This window comes from Podarcis muralis, chromosome W (genome assembly GCF_964188315.1).
Source record: "Podarcis muralis chromosome W, rPodMur119.hap1.1, whole genome shotgun sequence".
Taxonomy (NCBI): Eukaryota; Metazoa; Chordata; class Lepidosauria; order Squamata; family Lacertidae; genus Podarcis; species Podarcis muralis.
This window is the reverse complement of record NC_135674.1, coordinates 11,537,060-11,546,319: the sequence shown is the minus strand read 5'-3', so window position 1 is coordinate 11,546,319 and position 9,260 is coordinate 11,537,060.

Genomic DNA, 9,260 nt, shown 5'->3' with positions numbered 1-9,260 from the left:
TCGGTAGGAGTCCAATCATCTATATTTGTGCTGCTTTGATGTTTACAATGATGTTCTCAGTCCCATCTTCTCATCTCCTTGTCGTTACTCATTTTCCTTATCGGTCACCTCCGAGTTGTCTCCGCAAGTGGATTAAAAGAAACAGTCTTGTTTATATTTCTGTGTGGACTTTGTAATGCTCTCTCGTAAATCACTCACATAAATCCAATAGTCCAAGAGTTCCGTTTGAGCGGGCGTCGCCATCTTGTTCCGTTCCGATGAAATACAGTCTAAATGTCCGCTCATTAACTTTCCCAGACCCGCTGCATCGTAAATTAGTCTCCCCAGGAGGGTTATCGCCCTTTCGAATTTACGATCCCAACCTGATAACAGATCAGTGGCTCACCCTCCCTAAGACCATACAGTGGTACCCCGCAAGACGAACGCCTCGCAAGACGGAAAACCCGCTAGACGAAAGGGTTTTCCGTTTTGGAGGCGCTTCGCAAAATGAATTTCCCTTGAGCTTGTTTGGAGGTTCTAGCAGGGGAGCGCAGCTATCGTATACCCTTGACCGAAGAACGGTACACTCCTTCTATCTGGGATGGTCGTCCTCTTCCACCGAGCGCGCAGCTTCGGGAGGGACGCACATGGAGCGGTGAGGGAGGAAGGGGACACCCGCCTAGCCAGCCAGATCAGCCGAATCAACCCTGGCGATCAATGGGGTGACAGATGTCGCAGCCAGATCGCCCTCACATCCCGCAAAATGAATTTCCCTATGGACTTGCTTCGCAAGACGAAAGCCCATAGGGAAATCTCCGGGGACCTCTTTTAAATGCTAGTGGTGGGGAGCAAAGCCTTCCCCCCCCCTCCGGCCTTCAGAAGAGGTCCAGGAAGGCTGGCGGGGGCCGAAAGGCTTTGCTCCCCACCGCCAGCATTTTAAAAGCAGTCCGGGATAGCAGGGAAGCGCTTCCCGCTATCCTGGACGGCTTTTGAAGGCAGGAGAGGTCCGCGAAGCCTGGGCGCGCTGATCTCAGCGCGCGCAGGCTTCGGCATGCCGGCAACTCTCCGCAAGCAGCGGCAGCGCTGCCGCTGCTTGCGGAGAGGTCCGCGAAGCCTGGGCGCGCTGATCTCAGTGCGCTCAGGCTTTGGCTTGCCAGCAACTCTCCGCAAGCAGCGGCAGCTTTTGAAGGCAGGCGGGGGGGAGCAAAGACTTTCGCCCCCGCCAGCCTTCAGAAGAGGTCCTGGACCTCTTCTGAAGGAGGGCGGGGGGCAAATGTCTTTGTCCCCCCTGCCTGCCTTCCCGGGAGGGCTTTTAAAGGCAGGCAGGGGGGACAAAGACTTTCGCCCCCCGCCAGCCTTCAGAAGAGGTCCAGGACCTCTTCTGAAGGCTGGCGGGGGGCAAAAGTCTTTGTCCCCCCTGCCTGCCTTCCCAGGGGCTTTTAAATCGCCCCGGACAGCGGAGAAGTCCTCCGCTGTCCCGGGGCGATTTTAAAATGCCGCCCGCCAGCATTTTAAGATCGCCCTGGACAACGGAGAAGCCCTCCGCTGTCCCGGGGTTTTTTAAAATGCTGGGGGTGGGAAGAAAAGCCCTTGTCCCCCTCCCCCCCCAGCCTTCAGAAGAGGTCGGGGGACAGACTGTCCCCGGACCTGGTCTGAAGTCGGTTTCCCTAGGAACGCATTAATTGATTTTCAATGCATTCCTATGGGAAACCGTGCATCGCAAGACAAAAAACTCGCAAGAAGAAAAAACTTGCAGAACGAATTAATTTCGTCTTGCGAGGCACCACTGTATATATATGCAACAAAGGTCTGCCTGTCCATGTCGGATCACATTTCTTACTGCGTCACAAAGAGAGCCTCTCTTCTTCCAAATCTTTTCACAGAATAAAACCTTTAATTCATATTATTTTTCCCCACACGGTTTATTTTTAGTCCCACTTGCAATTGGTCGTAGTGACGGTTCTTCTAAGGGGGAGGATTGTTAAGTAAATCATATTGAAAAAGTAGTCAGTTTCCCCCCCTTTCCGTTCCGTTCCACATACCAAAATGTCTGCAATTCTTTGATGTTGTCCTCTGTTCCTTCTGTCCCAATCTTCATCATCTCAGTGGTGGAATTATTTAGCAGATAAAACACTCCTGACCTTGCTCGAAGCATGTGAGTTTACTTCTCCAAATTTTTTTACTCTTAAAGCAACGCAACCAGTTTCGCTCTTGGAAGCAGCGTCGGAGAGTTCCAGAGCCTGCCTGAGGGCTTTCTGCCCAGTGCCTCTCACCCCCTCCTTCTTCCGAACTCGGGGGTGATTTATGGCAACTGCGGGCGAGGCAGCATCTTCCCAAACCCCTGGGAAGACGAGGGAGACTGATTTACTCCCCATAATCAGCCTCTAATTACCTCGAGCAGGCTGGATAGATGGTATTGTCGGCCATCTTCCAAGGCGCCCCTAGCCTAGCGGGCCCCCCCGATCCTCATGGATCCTCATGCTTTTTGCATTGGGCCACCCCAAACTCACCGTCAAATCACACATCATGTCCAGGGGCACAGCCTGCACCACAGAAAACTAGGATCCACGGCTTCCTGGCCACTCCATGGCCCAAAAACATGGTTTTGAAGAACGGGTCCTCATGGATCCTCACACTTTTTGCATTGGGGAACCCCAAATTCACCCTTTATTCAAATATCTTGTACATAACCACAGATCTGACCACAAACATCATGGATCTACTGCTTCGTGGCCCTGGCCAGATGCTACCCTGGATATAGTGGCCAATTTTTAGGTGGGTGTGCTGGGATGGAGGAAACGGAGTCGGCTGAATCTCTGTCCATTAAAGATGGGCGTCCAATGGCTGGGCCAGAATGAGTTCGGTTCGGTTTGCCAGCTCCCAGCTCTTCATGGGGCGCAATAGTCACCTGTAGCTGCCATCAGGAGTCCCGGTGTGATCCTGGATGCTTCTGTCTCTATGGAGGCATTGGACACAAATGTAGCCAAACTGGCATTTTTTAATCAATGTCAGGTTAGGCGATTGGTACCGTACCTGTCCCTTTCCAACCTAGCCATGGTGATCCATGCAGTAGTCACCTGCAGACTAGACTACTTTAACTTGCTGTACACCTGAGCCGGGGAGGGCAGGGTATAAATGCGATAGAGAGAGAGTGTGTGTGTGAGAGAGAGATATGCAGGGCTACCCTTGAGACTGCTCCAGAAACTCCAAATGGTCTAAAATGCAGGTGCATGAGTTCTTACTTGGACTTTGTGGAGAGCCCACATTCATTTGGTTGTTCATCAGCTGGATTGGCTCCAGGTGGAGTATCAAACCAGGTTCAAGGTTTTGGTGCTAATCTTTAAAGCCCTAAACAGTCTGTGACCTTTCTTATCTGTGGAAATTATCTTCCAATACACCCCCCATGAGTGTGACGCTCATCTAACAGCAACCTACTGGTGGTCCCTGGTCCAAAACATATCCAGCTGTCCTCGACCAGAGCCAGAGCCTTTTTGGTGGAACGCTTTGTCTAATGAGACCAGGGCTCAGTGCAATCTATCTCAGTTCTTTCACTTGTCATGGTGAGTGGGCTTGCACATTCCTATGACCCTTGTGAGTGAAGCCGTTGGGAATCTCGTACTCCCAGCAGGGTCACCCAAGGCGGTAAGGTCAAAGAAAATTAAATATGCCCAGAGTCCTGTAGTGATTTCATGCTCTTTATTGCAGCTTGTAAAACTGTGACTGAATTTCTCCCCAAACCTCAGGCTTTTATATACATTATTTACACAATGAGTCCCGTCTGATTGGCTGATTCTGCTTCCCTCCTGGAGCCTGATTGGTCTTTTCCTGCAAGCCAATCAGTTCTTGCATTCTAGGATCCTACTTGCCTATTGTTCTAGGATCCAAGCTTAGTACATAACAGGGAAGGAGCTAGACAAAGAATGATCCAAGAAGTTCTTAACGGCAGAACAGGCGGGTGATAACAAGCAGTGTGTTACAACGGCTGTGAAGGTGGATGAAGGCTGCAGCAGATAGGATCCACCAGTTTGTTGTGACTACTCATGCCATGAGAACAGAGCCCTACTGCGAAGACTGTGCGTTGGTCAGCGTGCACTGATCTACACACATAAAACAAATGCACGCACAGGCGTCTTCCAAAAACCCAACCCAACCCCCCCAAACCCTCCCCTCCATGGCGATCACTAAATGGCTATAGAGGCAGGAATGTGAAATCTGGAAGCCCCTAGTCATGAACCGACACATGGGCGGTCAGTCGTTCTGACTCAAGGAATGAGGCAGTTGAGCAGCTCAGCAGCTGTATCCATGACTGAGCAGCCCTTTTTAGGATCCACTCTGCTCTGCTCACCCCGAAAAGGGGAAGGGGCTGGAAACGGTGCACTAAACATAGTCTGCCTCCCTTTTTCCCTGACTGGATTACCGCACCCAGTGGGGTCACCACCCAGGGGTTGTAAAAGACAATTGAACTTTGGAACATGGAATATATGGACTTTGTCAGATAACACAGACAGTGAGCATCCTGAACGCAGAACTGCCATCATTGCAAGAGAGCTGCGACGTTTGAACATTGATATTGCAGCGTTTCAAGACTCTCGAAGAGCAGGCGAGGGACAACTAAAGGAGGAAAAAGGAGGCTACACATTCTTCTGGAAAGGTCTATCTGAACAAGAACATTGAATACATGGGGTAGGCTTTGCTATGAAAAACAACCTTGTGAAGCTCCTGTCAGAAGTCCCTACTGGCATTAATGAGCGACTCTCAACCCTTCGAATAAAGCTCACAAAAAACCAACAGACTACTATTATAAGCACTTATGCACAAACACTGGATGCCGATGAAGACATTAAATAAAATTTTCACTCTCAGCTGGATACCATCCTATCAGAGACGCCTAAGGAAGATAAAATTATCCTCCTGGGTGATTTTAATGCAAGAGTTGGGTGAGATTCCAATCTGTGGCCTGGGACTATTGGGAAAGAAGGAGTTGGCAACAGCAACCAGAATGGAATCTTACTTTTGACAATATGTGCAGCGCACAACCTTGTTATTACCAAAACACTCTTTTGACAGAAAAATAAATTTAAAACTTCATGGAGGCATCCTCGGTCAAACCACTGGCACCTCTTAGACTATGTTATTGTCCGTGCTAAAGATCAACGTGATGTGCTCCTTACCAGAGCTATGACGAGTGCCAACTGCTGGACAGATCACTAACTAATACGCGCCATGATGGCTATCAAGATTATACCTCAACGTAGGCTTCAGGGAAGAAAACCAAGCCGCAAAATGAACACTCAAGCCCTTCAAGTTCCCATTGAGCAGGATTGCTTCTAAACGACTCTCAAGGACCATCTGCTTTCAGAATTCCCTGATAACATCGAAGAACACTGGACCAAGCTAAAAACATCCATTATTGCAGTCTGTGAACAAACTATTGGATACCAAACCAAGAAACACCAGGACTGGTTTAATGAGAATGACAGTGAGATTGAATGCATGATTGACAAGAAAAGGAACGCATTTCAGATCTGGCGAAGAAGAAGAAGAAGAAGAAGAAGAAGAAGAAGAAGAAGAAGAAGAAGAAGAAGAGGAGGAGGAGGAGGAGGAGGAGGAGGAGGAGGAGGAGGAAGAGGAAGAGGAGGAGGAGTTTGGTTTTTGTATCCTGCTTTTCTCTACTTGAAGGAGTCTCAAAGTGGCTAAAAATCTCCTTTCCCTTCCTCCCCCACAACAAACACTCTGTGAGGTGAGTGGGGCTGAGAGACTTCAGAGAAGTGTGACTGGCCCAAGGTCATCCAGCAGCTGCATGTGGAGGAGCGGAGACGCGAACCCGGTTCCCCAGATTACGAGACTACCGCTCTTAACCACTACACCACACTGGTGATAGAAACTGTGGCACTAAGAAAAAAACCCCTATGCCAATGCTAAGAACCAGAGAACTAAAAAACACCTGGTGGATAAAAAAAAAGCTCAAGAGATCCAGCACTTAGCCGACACTCATGATGCACAGAGTCTCTTTAAAGCCACAAAGACCATCTATGGACCAATAAATCATGGCATATGCCCCCTACGCTCAGCAGATGGTACCACACTTCTAAAAGATAAGGAAGCTATTGCACTGTGCTGGAAAGGACACTACCAACACCTCCTTAACCACAACTCCCCCATAGCTGCTGAGGTCCTCTCACAAATCCCGCAAAAACAAATTAGAGATGAGCTTGCTGTATCTCCAAATCTGGGAGAGTTGTGTACAGCTATTAACCAAGTGAAAAACAACAAAGCCAGTGGACCAGATGGGATACCTGCTGAAATCTTCAAAGTGGGTGGAATTGAACTTACACAACAACTTCACAAGCTCATCAAAAAAATCTGGGAGAGAGAAGAGATCCCAGCAGACTTCAGGGATGCCAAAATTATCAATCTCTTTTTTAAAAGGTGACAGAACTGATTGCAGAAACTATCTAGGCATCTCTCTGTTAGCTGTGGCCGGCAAAATTCTTGCAATGATCTTAGGAAATCGTCTCTTAACATTATCCGAGGTGACCCTTCCTGAATCCCAAAATGGTTTTCAGCCTTCTAGGGGGACAGTGGACATGATTTTCACAGCTCAACAACTTCAGGAAAAATGCAGAGAGCAAAACCAACCTTGGTACTCACACCATGCCGCCAGTTCTAGTGGTGCATCCAGCACCTCAGGGGCGCCCCTTGCTTGCTTCTGAGAAGAACTGGCTCTGCATTCCATACAAAATGTTGTTGTGCCTGCTGTTTGCTACAGAGACTGAAGATTCCTTCCCCCAGGTTTTGGCCCTGCTCAAGAACCAGTTAAGCACTTCCATGCCCCATTCATTTAAACTGCTGAATAAACTTAGCCCTTCCATGAATCCCATTTAAATCTATAACATTATTCAGTTGTGTCTCAGCATATTTATGGGAAATGTCACTATTACAAAGAGTTTGGAAGAAGAGTTTGGACTTGATATTCCGCCTTTCAATCCCCTTAAGGAGTCTGAAAGCAGCTAACAATCTCCTTTCCCTTCCTTCCCCACAACAGACACCCTGTGAGGAGCTGCATGTGGAGGAGCGGGGAAGTGAACACAACTCACCAGATTACGAGTCCACCGCTCTTAACCACTACACCACACTGGCTCAAAGACTAATAGATGGCAGCTATATATAACCTTTAGCTTAAAAAATAGCAACAATATCTATCTAATGGAACAGTGCAGCGTACTAGCTAGTGTCATAGAATCATAAAATCATAGAGCTGGAAGAGACCGCAAGGGCCATCTAGTCCAACCCCCTGCCATGCTGGAACACACAAGCAAAGCACTCCTAACAGATGGCCAGCCAGCCTCCACTTAAAAACCTCCAAAGAAGGAGACTCCACTACTCTCTGAGGTGGCATATTCCACTGTCCAACAGCCCTTACTGTCAGAAATTTCTTATTAATGTTTAGGTGGAATCTCTTTTCCCATAGTTTGAATCCATTATTCTGCATCCTAGTCTCTAGAACAGCAGAAAACAAGCTTGCTCCCTCTTCAACATGACATCCTTTCAAAGATTTAAACATGGCTATCATGTCACTCCTTAATCTTCTCTTCTCTAGATTAAACAAATCCAGCTCCCTAAGTCTCCCTAAGTCTCTCCTCATAGGGCTTGGATTCCAGACCTTTTACATTTTGGTCACCCTCCTCTGGACATGCTCCAGCTTGACAATATTTTTCTTCAACTGTGGTGCCCAGAACTGGACACAGTATTTCAGGTGTGGTCTAACCAACCAGAATAGTGTGGTAGCATTCCTTCGCTTGATCTAGACACTATACTCCTATTGATGCAGCCCAGAATTGCATTGGCGTTCTTAGCTGCCACATCACACTGTTGACTCATGTTCAGCTTGTGGTCGACTAAGACTCCCAGATCCCTTTCACATGTACTGTTGTCAAGCCAAGTGTCCCCCACCTGTGCATTTCATTTTTTCTATCCAGGTGTAGTACCTTACATTTCTCCCTATTGAACTCCATATTGTTGGTTTTGGCCCGGCTCTCTAGGCTATTCAGGTCATTTTGAATTCTGACCCTGTCCTCTGGTGTATTAGCAACCCCTCCCAGTTTGCAGTCATTTGCACATTTGATTAGCATGCCCTCTATTCCATCATCCAAATCATTTATAAAAATATTGAATAGCACCAGGCCCAGGACAGAACCTTGTGGAACCCCAATAGTCATTTTTCCCCAGGATGAAGATGAGCCACTGATGAGCACTCTTTGGGTTCAGCCCATCAACCAATTACAAATCCACATAACAGTAGCTTTGTTTAGCCCACATTTTACTAGCTTTTTTGCAATAATATCATGGGGGACCTTTTCAAAGGCCTTACTGAAGTCAAGGTAAGCTGGTACAAGGGAAAGCAGGATTGTAATTGCTGTAAAAATTACTGATCACTTTGGATCAGCAGTCTCAACCTAACCCGCTATGTGGGGAGAGCCACGTGTTCCTTTGGAAAGCAAGTGGAATACAGTGTGATATACTGACAGCTGTTTTAAAAGATGTAACTGTAACTTAAAATCCAGTATCAGAAAAAATAGAAATAGATGGTCCCTGTGTGGATAGTCAAGTCTGTATGATGGGGCCACCTCCAGTGACCATGTGGCCTGATATAAGAGGGTTCTAAAATCAGTCCGGAAAGTAGACTGATTGAGAATGACACACGCATAGCTTTTGCTCTTCCATTAACAGGGTGAGCTGAAGCAAATTCTTGCCTCCCTTTGGGCTTAGCAATATTTCCTACAGCATTCTTGTTGAAGGGCATTGGAGAGTTAGGTGAGGGTCACTTTTCTGTTTTTCCACCAAGCCCCCAGACAAGAATGCTACAGCATCAGCTCCAAACGCTCAGTCTCATAAAAAAAAAAATACTCAACGGAGTTAGGGCTGAGGGTAGGGGAAGTACAATCTTTCCAGTCCTCTAGAAGCTGACCCTTTTGGTCATTTTGGTCATGGAGCCAAATATCTGTTCCCAAGTTTAAAGAGTCTAAACAAGTAAAGAACAAGCTTGCCCTTTACATGCAAAAGCCCTGAAATTCAGCCCATTGGGCAACTGATCATGGGGCTGGGAGGAGGGAGGTAAGGACTAGCACCTTCTCTGCCCTCCACCTCCAACAGCTACACCTGAAAGTTTCATGATGGGGTTCGATTTGAGAAGCTGAATGTTTATAAAGGCACTTAGCCAATTTCTGCCACGGAAATTCTGAACAGAAACACTCTGCAGGTTCAGCCCCCAAAAGAAACTG